General features: G+C 54.0%; 1 long non-coding RNA gene across 1 annotated transcript; it reads right to left on the bottom strand.

The window, feature by feature from the left end:
• Nucleotides 1–3,656: 3,656 nt before the first annotated feature.
• LOC137232069 (uncharacterized) lies at nucleotides 3,657–11,594 on the bottom strand. The gene is made up of 2 exons (XR_010946859.1): nucleotides 11,035–11,594; nucleotides 3,657–4,627 (listed from the first exon to the last, which is right to left on the bottom strand). It is a non-coding gene; the product is annotated as an uncharacterized lncRNA (long non-coding RNA).
• Between the last annotated feature and the right edge of the window lie 1,722 nt (nucleotides 11,595–13,316).

Raw genomic sequence — 13,316 nt, 5'->3', positions numbered from 1 at the left:
GAACTGGGAATTGGGGGCAGGCTGAGAGGTGCAGGGGTGCTGCGAGCTGTATACAGATGGATGGCTGTGCCATGTCGGGCACTTGGGACTTTATTCTAATGGTAATAGGGAGCTGGTGAAGGGCTCTAAGTGACAGAGCAGCTGTGTGTTTGACACAGATGGTTCTGGCAACAGTGTGGAGGATGGTATAAGCCTGGAGGTGGGACCCCTCCACACCCATTAGAAGTCCAGGAGGGAGGTGGTGAGTGAGCCCTGAAAGGAGAGAGTGGATGGAAGAGATGGAACAAGAAAACCCACAGGATGGAGGGCAGATTGGACACTGTAAGAGAGGGAAGATCTGGAGCAGCTCCCAGGTGTTGCCCTGGGCCACCATGTGGCCTTAGTAAATCAAAATAGGAAATATAGCAGGAGGATCAGGCAGATGTTGTGTTTGTGATGCTCTGGGGAGGGGTGGGCAGAGGTGATGGCTTCAGTGTGGAGCACATTGTGTTTAAGTTCCCCTCCCAGGGGTTGTTCTGCCTGTGTGGTGTTTCCTGGGGCCCCACCCAACACACATACACACACACACACATTCTCTCTCTCTCTCTCTCTCTCTAAGAAGACAGTTACTGTGTCTTACTCATTTCTGTATCCACCCCCTATCCTCCCCACCCACCCCAACACCACGCCTAGCACACACTGTGTGCTCCGTGACTGCAGCTAAATTGGGTTTAATGGAATCCAAGCTTGCTCCCTACCCAACACTCTAGATTGGATAATGATGTTACAAACACAACCATTCCACCTCCCATTCTCTGGATTACTGCTGTGCTGCCCTGGAGGAGTCCAAGAGAAGCTCCCTTCCATTTGAGGGGGCAGCCTGCCAGGGACACTGCTGTCAGCCTCAGAGCTGCCACATCAACCTTGTGACTGGACCCTCTTCAAAGCCTTCCCCCCACTCCCCCACAGGAAGAGAACAAGGACCTGAGGCCTATGAATGGATGGAATGTAGTGAAGAGAGTGACAGTGAAAGCAAAGAGATCAGCCTCACAAAACGACAATGACGGCTCCTTGGAGACATTGCTCCCAGGAGTGACAGAATCCTCCCCCCACCCCTGCCCTGGTCCCCCATGTAAGGTGAGGCCCTGGAGTGAGCCCACAGCTCTTGGGGCTTTCCCTGCTTCCCATAGGGCCATCAGTAAGGAAAATGAAGACAAAAGACCCTAGTTTGATACAAATCCAGAGACAGCCAGACCCCAACTATGGAGCACTCTCCTCATTCCAAGTATGAGCTGGGCCCCCTCATCTGAGATCTGAGGATGGAGAGGAGAGTGTGTGTATATGTGTACCCTTGTGTGCAAACATGTATGCCTGTGTGCCCACGTGTGCACGCGTGTGAGAGTGTGTGCCCCCAAGGTGCACGTGGGCATGACTGTTGCCCATGATGCACCCATGCATATGCACTTGTGTCCGTTTGTATGTTGCCCATGTGTGTGTCTGTGTGTGCCCGTGTGTATATGTGTGATGATTGCATATGTGTGTGTAATGCCTGTCTGGGGGAGGGGCAGGGGGAGCAGTGGGGTATTTGTTTACAAAGTTACTGGTCTGTTTGTGGGCAGGTAAGTAGGCGTGGGTGTGTTTATGGGAGTAGGAGCCGTATGTTTATTGTAAGGGAAGATTTCTGCCCAGGTGTTTGTGAATAAGGAGGGACAGGTGAGGCGGGGCAGCCATCCTTCTGCCTGAGACTCTGCCTGTCCTTCTACCCTTCCAGGGCTCACCTCCTAGGGCAGCCACCTTTGCCAAAACGGCCCCAGTTTGATGCCCCAGTTTCAGCTGGCCTGCCCAGCAGAAAGGTGCAATATCTTGCAGGCCCTGAGGAAGGATGAGCTCATTCTCTGCAAGTTGAAAGGGGCACACAGAAGTGTGGGATGGGAGCAAAAATTCATTTCAACTCCTCCAGGGTGGCTGACAAAACAAATACCTTTCCCACGGGAGGACCTGCCCCGGGATGGGAGGGGTACAAGGTGAGGGAGGCTCTGTCGGTTCTGGTGGTGGAGACCTAGGGGACACCCCTCAACAGATCCCCCAGACTGTGGGGGCCTCGGGGGGTAGCACTGGAATTAGATAGCAGATGATTGGGAGGCTGTCAGAGGAAGGAAATGGGAGGGAAAGGGGGCTTTCAGTAAGAGAAAAACCTGAGCAAAGGCCCTGAGGCAGGAAAATGCCCAGTACGCTTGAAAGCGTTAGAGCGAAGGGAACCTTAAAGCCCCTCTGGAGGCGGCCTCCTTCACGTACATGGGAGAAAACCTGGGAGGAAACTGAAGCCCAGAGAGAGGATGTTTTTCTGATACCCAGCAGCAAAAGCAAGGGCTCCTGCCCTCCAGGTCAGGGCTCTTTCTGCTGCTGGGGTATCAGACTGTTTGGTTTTGCCTCCTTTGCTTTCTTATCCCCAGCTAGGCAGGCTGCGTCAAGGTCCCCGTTCTCGGCCTCCCTCTGCCAGCAGCCAGCTGTGTGATACTGACCAAGTCACTTTACCCCTCTGAGCCCCTCATCTCCATTATGAAGGTAGCATAAGGCCTTGCCTCACCTGGGAATGCTACCTTTGACTCCCTAGGGAGCTAAAATTTCTCTTAGTCGTCCTATCCCCAGCACTAGCAGAAGCTACAGCACAATGTAGGTGCTCAAGTAAGTGTTTTTATTTTTATTGATTAAAATACATGTTTTAAAAACCTTTTGGCCATGCCACATGGGACCTTAGTTCCCCGAACAGGTATAGAACCCATGCCCCCTGCAATGGCAGCACAGAGTCTTAACCACTGGACCACCAGAGAAGTCCCTTAAGTGTTTTTAAATGAGGGAAAGAAGGAATGATGAGCTCCTTGACTCTTCCTCTACCACCCTCCTTTGAGAGCCTCAGCCTCTCCCCCACCCCCCACCCCACCCCCCGAGGCGGGACATAGGGTGAAGGAGGCCCAGAATCAAAAAGACCTTGAAAGGGAAGGCAGGAAAGATAAATAACCTAACCGCACAGAGGCCCTGACTTCTCCCTGTCTCTGGGCAGATGCCCTTGAGAGCGCCCTTCCTGGCAGCCTTGGCCTTGCTGAAAACTGCTTTGGTGAGGGGGCTGGAGGAAGGGCCTAGATCTCTAGCAGAACATGGGGGCAACTGGACCTAGGAGGAGCCCTGGCAGGCCTCTCCTCACTCACTGCCACTCGGCTCAGAGAAGTATCCCAAGTGTCCTGTCCCAGTCCTGAGGGGTTGGCTCTGGAACCTTCCGTTTCCCATTGCAATGATTCCTTAGCTTTTTCAAACTCCAATTACCCTCCTTTTTTGAGGCCCCCTTCTCACGTTAAATTTTTTATTGCCTATTTCATTCTTCATGATAGCAGCTGTATTTCTTTTAACCTTGTAACACACACACACACAGGAAACTAATCTATGGTGAGAGAAATCAGATCTTGGTTACCTCTGGGGTGGGGACTGACTGGGAAGGGGCATGAGGGAACTTAGGCATGCTGAAGATGTTCCGAGTCTCTATCTAGGTGATAGTCACATGTGTATACATATTTGTCAAAATTCATTGAGCTGTGCCGTTAAGGTTTATGTATTTTACTGTATGTAGAGTATACCTCAATAAAGTACTGCTAGCATAAGAGACACACATACAGAGAAATACATAGAACAGACACGATCAGTTTAATGAATTATAAAGCAAGTACCTGCATAAACACCACCCAGAATGCCTGATGCCCCCATGCGGTCCACAGTGCTGGCTCCCCTTGGACCCCAACACCCACACACTGGGCATCACAGGCCCCAGGCACCTCCTGTTCCCCAGATTTACAAGGACTCGGAGACCAGGGATGAGGGCAGCACACTGGCTTTGGAACCTCACATTTCCCATCAGTGTAACCCCAGGCTTGACTGCAACTCCTGTTCTGATGAGTTGAAGGAACAGAAAACACACGCGTTTCCCCTTTCTGAGACGGGGGTTTCCGTACCAGACTCCCCCGGCCGAGTCTTGGCTGGGGGGTGAGGGGTGTCCCCAGCGAACGTCCAGGAGAAATGTGCCTTCCCTGCATCCCTGCTAAAAATAACCTCAAGCAGCACTGCTGCCACTGAGCAGCAGGAAGGACGGAATCGTGTTTTGCTTTAAACCTCGAAGCAGCTCAGCAGTTGGGGGCGAGGGAGGGGTGGGAGAGAGAGGCTAGGGATCTGAGAGCCCTGGCAGCACTCTCCCCACCCCCACCCTCAGCTGCAACTGGTCCTCTCAGGGGTGCCTGGGAGGAGTGTTGGTCGGGGGGAGGGATGACAGCGCTTCCCAGCAGAGCAGAAAGCCCGGGAACGTTGGGGATGGGTGGGGAGGGTCTCTGTCCTGCTAACTGGAGCGTGCAGGCTGGAGGGGCAGGAGTCACGTACTCCACGGGGTCCCCACCTCCTCTGAGAAGGACTCTGTCCCAGCAGCCCACGCCAGGCTCCCTCTGCCGCCCCTGCCCTCCTGCAGCGTGGCCGCCTGCCCCCGGGGGCTCGTGGCACACACAGGGCTGAGGACTGTCATTTCACGTTCCCGGCTCTGCCTGGCTTCCGCTCAGCCCAAAGAGATCGGGAGGTCCTCAAGGGCGGGTGCGGTCCAGCGCGAGGAATTTCCCTGGAAACGGGAAGTACAAGATGTGTCAGTGTGGGATCCCAGCGCGAGGAGCTGAGGAGTGGCTGAGTAAAGGGAAGGGGCCCTCCTGGCCTCTCGCTCCTGCTCTCTCCTCCCGCAGCTACCCTGCCCGGCTCACGCATCAGAGGCGTCACGTGGTGGCAGGACCGTTCTGCAGTCGACCCCAGTTTTAAGAACTACCATGGGTTGAATGTGTGCCACGTTCCAGGCACTGTACTGACCTTACATGGATTACCTCATTTAATCCTCTCTGCAAACCTATGACATTGGAATTCTTACTCTCCCTATTTACAGATGATGAAACTGAGGCTTAGGGTGATGAAATACTCATCCTAGGCTGCCGCTAGTAGAATGTGACAGAGACAGGGCTTGAAGTCATGATTTGGGACACAGAGAACCTCCAGGATGAATCTCCAGAGAACAGTGAGACAGAATTTTGGAAACTGGACCTTCTTAAATAATTTAGGACACTGGTTGCTGTGCATGATACTCTGGTAGAAAAGGAGCTGTGGATTTAGGCCAAAATTTGTACTACCAGTTAGGATATTGGCCAAGGAACTTAACCATTCTGAGCCTCAGTTTCCATCTCTACAAAAGGGATACAATAATCCTTACGTAGAGTCGCTGGGGAGTAATGAATTTGAACCCAACATTTTTTCTAAACCTGAAAAACACCAAGCTCCATCCTGCCTCAGGGCCTTTGCATGTGATTTTTCCTTGGCCTAGAACCCTAAGTCCCCAGATGTTCACGTACTGGTTTGTTCTTGTCATCTAGGTCTCAGCTCATACATAACTGTCCTTAGAGCAGTCCACCCCATTACTTGCGACTGCATCACTGTGTTTTATTTTCCTTTGAGCTTAGCACGATCTGAAATTATCTTTTTGATTTATTTATTTTGTTTTGTTTGTTTGTTTATGGCCTATCCTCCCTCCGCAACTGCCAAGGAGGTAAAATTTCTTGAGAGCTGGGACCTCCATGGGGTTCAATGACCCATTCCCAATGCTCAGAGCAGCACCTGGCAAACATCAGAGCTTGCTAAACATTTATGAATGAATGAATGATTATGTTTTAGAAACAGCATTACATTGAAGTGTCTGACTCTCCCTCTGGCCTTGCTGAGCCAAAGGACAGTAAATGTGGGTTAATGGGGACTCGAGAGAGCGTTTCAGTCCTGGCCCAGGCCCAGCCCTGGGGCTCCTAGGCTGTAGGGAGCCATAAGGCTGCTTGGGTTTCTGGCTGCTCCAGGACAAAGGTCAACTCTTTTGCTGGAACAGGAGGTTCTGTACCATCTGGGGCTGCCTGCCTCTGGCCACATCTGCCCAGGTTCCCCAACCTGCACTCCAGGTCCAGGCCAGACCAAACAACTCAAAGTGCCCGCCAGAGAACCCAGGGCTGCTTCATGCCTGTGTGCCTTTATACACACTGTTCCTTTTACCTGGCACGCCCTGCACCCTTGCTCTGCTTGGCTAGCTCCTCTCAGACTTGAAGACTGGCCTCCTCAGAGGAACCCTCCCAGAGCCCTCTGGCCACACCAAGTCCCTGACTTCCCAGGGCATTATAGTGATCTGTTTTTGTGAGTCTTCCCAAGTAGCCGGGAGGTCTCTCTTTTTTCTTTAATTTAAAAAAAATTTTGTTTATTTTTTTGGCCACGCTGCGTGGCTCGTGGGATGTTAGTTCCCCGACCAGGGGTCGAACCCAGGCCCTCGGCAGTGTAAGCCTGGAGTCCTAACCACTGGACCACCAGGGAATTCCCAGCCCAGAGACCTCTTGAGGACAATGACTAGCTTTTGCGCCCCCAAGTTGAAGCACAATGCCTGGTGCACACAGTAGGTACTTAATAGATGCTCCAGCACAGCTTTTGGACTTTGGATTCCCCAGGCATTAACACAGTTCCTGAGGCACACAGTAGGCACTCATGAAGAGCACACTGAACGCATGAACCAGAGCAATCTGACCTGTCTTCTAAAGTTGGAGGTGAGGTAAGGAGTGGGGGTGGGGGTAGGAGTGGAAGATGCTTCCTCGCAGACAAGATGGTGTCAGAGGGCAGAAGGCAGAGGGGACCTTAGGAAACTTGCCAGGAGAAGGGGCATACAAAAAGCAAAGGTAAAAAGCAAACACGGATGGAGGCATATAAACAGGGCTCTCAGTGAGCAAGGAGAGAAAAAGAGAGAAGGAAGGATAAAAGAGGAAGAAAGAACTGGGCTCAGAGGGGACAAAATGTGCCTGTGAGAGCCACAAAGGAAAGGAAGCCAGAGACTTGGCCAGGCCAACTAACTACAGGATGTCTGGTGCCCTTGCTTCAGCCCTGGGAGTAGATAAGGGTGGCATGGGCAGTGTGGTGCTGCGGTCCCTTCCTAGGGTGATAGGGCTGGATGAAAGGTCACGTCACCATGTTTGGGGACATCTTGGGAAACTCTTCCTCTCTTAGCTCAGGAGAGGCCCTATGTTATGAAACAAAGCACCCCAGATATCACAGTCACAAATTTAGTTTCTTGCCCTTGGGTGAGCAACTTGGCTTCTCTTGCCTCAGTTTGCCCAACAAGAAAGTGGGTACTGTTCTCCTTACTTTAGATCTCCTTACATTAAGATTGTACTGAGTTAGGACATATAAGTGAAATGTATACGCCCTGATATGGCCAGGGATTGACATAATGGTGGTGATTTCTGCCAAAACCCTGCTGTGAATGGGTCCTAAGAGAGGCCATGCCACCGTGTCACTGGGTGCCACAGACAGTCCTGAGTTTAGAGACCTGGAACCCAGGTTCAGCCCCTGGTTTTTAGTTCCCAGTGCTGGAGCAGTACAGTGAGGCAAAGTTTACTCCCAGGTGAGGGGCTGAGTGGCGGCAGGCATGCCAGTCGGCCGAGAGACGACTGAGGCCGCACACAGCCAGCAGGCCTGACCACCCACCGCCCTCACTGAGTGTCCTCTGGGGCCTCTGCATTTCAGCCTGTCAAATGGGCTGAAAATGGTTTTCTGGCTGTCATCTCATACCTCAAGGCATGCATGGACTCTAAGGAGGCAGAGTTCCTGGAATCATTTGAAGAGAGGAGGGAATAAGACTCTGAGGCTTGAGAAATGGAAGGTTTGTGATTTGGGTACATGATCTAAGCCATCTAGCAGGACACTGCGAAGTGCTGGCTTTGCTGCCAGACAGACCTAAATGTGAATCCCAGCTCTGTCACTTCTCTGAGCCTCGGTTACCTTAACTGTCAAAGGGGGCTCCCAGTAGCATCCGCCTCCTAGAGTCACTGTGAAGAGTAAATGAGCTTGTGTATATCAAGCCCTGAGCCCAATGCTTGGTCCCTAGGAGGCAACTGATACGAGCTATTATTGTGAATAATAATATCACATGCTCCTGGGGGAGGAAAGCCAGATCACAAACGTATCGATCTCTGGATATGAAAGCCACTTTGAGGAGATTAAAGTGGTCACCACTCAAAAATCATGATGTCACCAAGTGTCAAATTCCATTTTGCAGCTTCTGTTAGTAATGTGTGACTCCTGGGGTGTCGGGTGGTAGGATACCCCTCCCCCACCTCCCACCTCCTCCGTGTTCTCTGTGACCAGTGGGGGAGGATCAAGGATTAACAGGTCTGCCAAGCTTTTGGGGTGGGTGTGGGGGGCAACTTCAAAAGAGCCTTCAGCTCACTTCTCTAGCTGGGCTCAGGTATAACTGCTGAAGTGTTCGGGAAAACAGGGTGGCAAGGAGCCTCAGAGGCCCAGAGAACCTTCGGACCCAACTTGGAGTGTCCATGGCCTTGGAGGCTGTTTCGGGCTGGCTGATGGGAGAGAGAGAAGGGGACTGGAGGCTTCAACCTTCCCGAGTCCAACTTCTCTCCTCCAGGGCTCATTCTGCCCCCCACCCTCACCTCCCAGAAGACTATAGATCCCAAGGTCTGACCCATGGTGGGTGCGGGAGCCCAGGTGGGAGGTAGGCAGATGAGAGCAGGGGTGACAGGCAGCAGGATGCCACGGCTGAAGAAGGAAGTATAAATATAAAGCAGCCAGTGTAGGACTGGACAGAGGCCATATGAAACACACGGTACATTCCGGCCCCAGCGTAACAAACTGTACCAGCCTTTTTCAGAGCTGGGAGCACTGAGGGGAGGGAAGAGAGCAGAGGTTCCTTCGAGGTTGGCCCTGCCTCCTCCTCCCCCACTTCTCCCACAGCAGGGAAAGTCCCGATGTTCCTTTTGCAACCACAGGAAACCTACTATCCCTGCTCACACTCTGTACCCAGTGTTCCTCTCAGCAGCTCCAGACTGGGAGGGAGCAAGGGGGTGGGGAGGGGGGAGGGGAGGTGTCGGGGAGGGGAGAGGCACAGCAGCCCAGGTCACATCAGGGAAGGTGGCAAGCATCACTCGGACACTGACTTAGAATCACAGGCTGTAAGTGCTGTAACGGAGGTACGGATGACAGGGAGGTGTAGGAAAGGAAGTGCCTTGCCCAAGGTCACACAGCCAGTTGTTCGCCAGGGTGGGGCCAGAGTGCATCCAGAGCTGGGCAGTGCTGGGCAGCTGTCTTGGGTGTAGTATGTAGGAGTGGCAGGCCAGGGAACAGGCAGTGCCCGGGGAGTGAGGGTGGGGTGCTGCCAGACCCAAGGCTGCCTCTACACTCTGACTGGCTCTGGGCAGGTCTGGCTTGGGTACTGTCCCCTCCACTCTTCCCAAACCTACCCCCCTCCCTTAAATATTAGAGACAATGTATGTGAAGTGCCTGACATGGAGGCTGGTTTGTGGTGACGTCAACCAGATTGAGTCACCTCCACGCCTTTTCTCTCCTCCTCCACACACAGAGCTCAAGGCCTAGAACCTCCTGGGATCTTTCTCCCATATCACCACCTCCTTCCTATTGAGTCCCTATAGCTCTTAACACATTTGGTACTCACCACCTGCTGGCTTGGGTTATTATTTAACCTCACATGCCATGTGTTTGTCTCTTCAACTGGTCTGCAAACTGCCCAAGGGCAGGAAATCATTTCAATACACCCAACATTTATTGAACATCAACTCCAGTGCCAAGCTTGGCCTGTGGGGGATGAGCTCAAGCCATGGGGGGAGGCCTCAAAGAAGCAAACTTTGTTTCTACCTCAAGGACTTTCTAATCTGGTTAAAAGAACAGTATTAGTAAACAGATCACTAGAATATGAGACAGGCCACATGCTGTGTCCTGAGAAAGGTACAGACTGAGTGTGCTGGGCTTTCAGACCAGAGAGGAATCAGATTTGGCTGGCGCTGTTCCAAGCAGGCTTTATGAGCTAGAGCTTGAGAGATGGGTAGACATGGAGGACGGGCCCTCCTGGCATGGGAAGTGGCACAGGAAACTGTGGAGTTTGGAAGGAGGGAGAAGAAACGACTTTAGGAACTGTGTCATAAACTTCTTGATAACATCCTTAGCATGACCTAACAGAGCCTTCCCTATGGTAGGGGCTCAGTATGTAAGTCCTTTGTCCCCTCCTTGGTTCAGAGATGGTGGAACCTTCAGGACCAGCGTTCAGGGACGTCTTTCTGCAGAAGGATGGGTAAGGAGAAGACGTGGCCCTGAATAAATCCGGGTTTGGGCTGGACAAAGGGAGGGGGTCAGGCTCGGGTTTGGGGTCGTCTTCCTCCACCCTGCCGCCCCCTCCCACTCGCTAGTGTCCAGGCTCTTCCTACCCCTGGCATCGTGCCAGGGGGTTCCCAAGCTATCCAAAAGAGCTGGGCTTCGTTTGCCAGCCCCTGGGGATCCCTGGAGTCTCCAGGCTTGTGTGAAGAAAGGATCAATCAGGGAAGGGGTCGGAGGAACAGGGAGGCTCCTCGGGGATATGGCTTGAATCGGCCCCCTCTAGCGGGCTTCCGTTGTCACGTGACTGCATCCCAGGTCTCCCAAGTCTGGGGCTGACGCACTCCCTGCTATCCTCCTCCAGACTCCTAGACTGAGCGCTGGTGGGGCTTGGGCGGCAGTCTGGGCGGCTCCTTCTCTTGCATGGAGCTACCAACCAACACCTGCCCCCACCCCTTCCCGACTGTGCTGCCCCGGGCCCCCCACACGCCTGGGGATCCAAGTCGGGGCTCAGGTGGGAGATGGAGTGGTCTGGTTGCGCCAAGGCCGGTGACCGGTCAGGGCCGCGCGTCCGAGGGGTTGCGCACCAGCCCCCGGCCGTCCCGGGTGCTCGCGCCTGGCCCGGCCCCAGCGCGCGCTCGCAGGGCTGCGGCGGCGGCGGCGGCGGGGAAGCTGCGCGCCGAGCGCAAGCCGCGAGCACAAACAGGGCGAGGAGGCTGGTGTGAGCGCCTGGGCCCGGTGCCAGCGCGCCGGGGCTGGAACACAATGTCCCGAGCGGGCGGGCGAGCGAGCGGGGAGCGAGAACAGCCTGACTCAGCAGCTGGGTAAGTGGGTGTGCTCGCTCACCAGATCAACCGCTCTTGCAGCCTGCGGTCAGCGACGACCCGACTCTCGGAGGCTCCCTCGAGCGGGAGGGGCGAGCGCACCGCCCGCTTCCCGGCTCCCGCCCTGCCTGTCGCTCGGGACCTCCACGTGGCTGGTTTGCGCATCCCTCTGCCTTCTCGCCCCTCCATTAAAGCGTTTCGCCGCCCCCAGCCCGAGCAGAGCGGGCTCTGCCCACTTGGGAGGGGCACTCTCCTCACCCCACCCGGCAGGTGTGACCCACCAGACAGCTGCTGGGTACGCGTTGTCGCATTCCCCCACCACTCTGGGATGCTTCTCTAGGTCTTGGCGTGGGGGATGTAACCCTTAGTTGCAGATGGAGGTAGAAATTTGGTCTAGGGTGGTGGGGAGCAGAGGAAGAGGATGCTGGGAGAAATAGGATTATAGGGCAAGAAGATCTTCCCCATCTCCGTGCTCAGTTGACCCAGAGTTCAGAGTCTCTTCCTGTCCCCTCCCCTCAAAACCGCTAGGCCCCTGAAGATTTCCTCAGAGGGAAGGAGAAGCAGGTGGGGAGGTGCTTTGAAGCCTGAGACCCTGCTTTTCTGCCTTACCCACCCTCCCACCCAAAGCCACAACAAAGACCCACGAAGCCTGCCACCCAGCCACAAAGCTTCTCCTTCCTTCTCTGCGCCTTATGTCTCCTGCCGTCTGGTGGGGCCATTGTGAGGATGACAGCCCCAGGGCGGGGAGCTCGGATGTCAGCCCAGAGCAGGACTCTTCCTGCGGGGGGGTGGGGACCTGTCCCATGCCCCAGTCTCCTGGGGTGTCTGCAAGGTGCCCCTGGGGACACCGTGTGCCTGGAGTGTGCCAGGGCAGGCAGGGAGGGGCTCCCTCCTCTGCCAAGTTCCAGGAAAGGCCTGGCAGGCAGCACAGTCCTGGGCTCCAGGGCCTCCCAAGGTGGAGCTGGGGGAGGGATCCCAGGCTGCTGAAGTGCCTCACCTGGGCCTCAGCCCCCGCTTCCCAGGCATCACTGGCCCCTTCTTTAGCCAAAATCGAGGAGACAGTTGCCAACCTTCTTCCCACACATCCAGGCATACTTCCCACACATGTGCTCACCCAGCCAACACTCACCAAATCCCTCAGGCAGAAGGCACTTTCACTGTTGTTGACTCCAACTTTCTACCTGATGTATGAAATTTGTCCACAATATCCCAGGCCAGTGTTCTGAAGCTGTTTGCATACCCATAGTGACGGGGACACTTTTATACAAGGCGGCCACTACCCTTCAGGTCTTCCCTGTCTCCAAGTCCAGTCACCTACAGGATACCTGCCCTCACATGGCCTAGGAGTGACTGATCTCACCCTCAGGTCCCTCATACCAGCTCCACCCCCTTTCCCACGGTGACCCTCCCACCCCTCAAACTCACCATGAAGGAGGATTAATTCTTAACTATTTTCCCTCCTTCACCATCCTATATCGGATCGATTACCAAATTCTTCCCTTTCTTGCTTTTATTACAACATGTATTATTTGTTACTTTCTTCACTTACCCTTCCTTTCCAACCCTGTAGATTCCACCTTTGGCCCAAATTCCCACAGTCACTGCCACACTGTCCTTTCTGACCCAGGTTTTTCCTTCCTCCTACACACCCTGCTGGAATTATCTTTCTCAAACACTGTTTATTGTGTGTGTTATCAACTTCAGACTCCTCAACCAAGCACACTGGGTACACCAGCTGCTAACCTGTGTGTTCCATATGAAGGGGCCCACACTCATTCATGGTGTACCCAGACCCCAGAGTCCAGCACAGGGCCTGATGCATAGCAGGAGGGGAGCCAATGTTCATCAAGTGTCCGATCCATTTGGTTGTGCTCCTTGCTCTCCGCCCAGTTCTCTTTCCTGGCTTGGTGTCCCCATTCTCATGAAGCCTATTGGCTTCCTGATACTTACGCAGGCCCTTTTGTTTTGAACAGCCCCAGTTTTTGTTTTTGGCCACACCGCGCAGCATGCGGGATCTTAGTTTCCCGACCGGGATCAGATGGAACTTGCGCCCCCTGCAGTGGAAGCACTGAGTCTTAACCACTGGACCACCAGGGAAGTCCCAGCCCTGGTTTTAAAATTTCCCATAATCTTCAGAGAGGGGTGGGGAAGAGAGAAGCTGACGTCCAAATTAACATCGGGGTTTGTGCCAAACACTAACTGCAAAGACCTTGCGTGTCAAGTGGAATGAGGGTAGCTGCCTGCTGGGAACCAGCAAGAAACAGAACACCACCGAGGAGGGTGGAGGGCAGAGAAGAGTGGGTG

This window comes from Pseudorca crassidens, chromosome 10 (genome assembly GCF_039906515.1).
Source record: "Pseudorca crassidens isolate mPseCra1 chromosome 10, mPseCra1.hap1, whole genome shotgun sequence".
Lineage (NCBI taxonomy): Eukaryota > Metazoa > Chordata > Mammalia > Artiodactyla > Delphinidae > Pseudorca > Pseudorca crassidens.
Note: the sequence above shows the minus strand (reverse complement) of the source record. Positions and strands in the feature narration are given on the sequence as shown.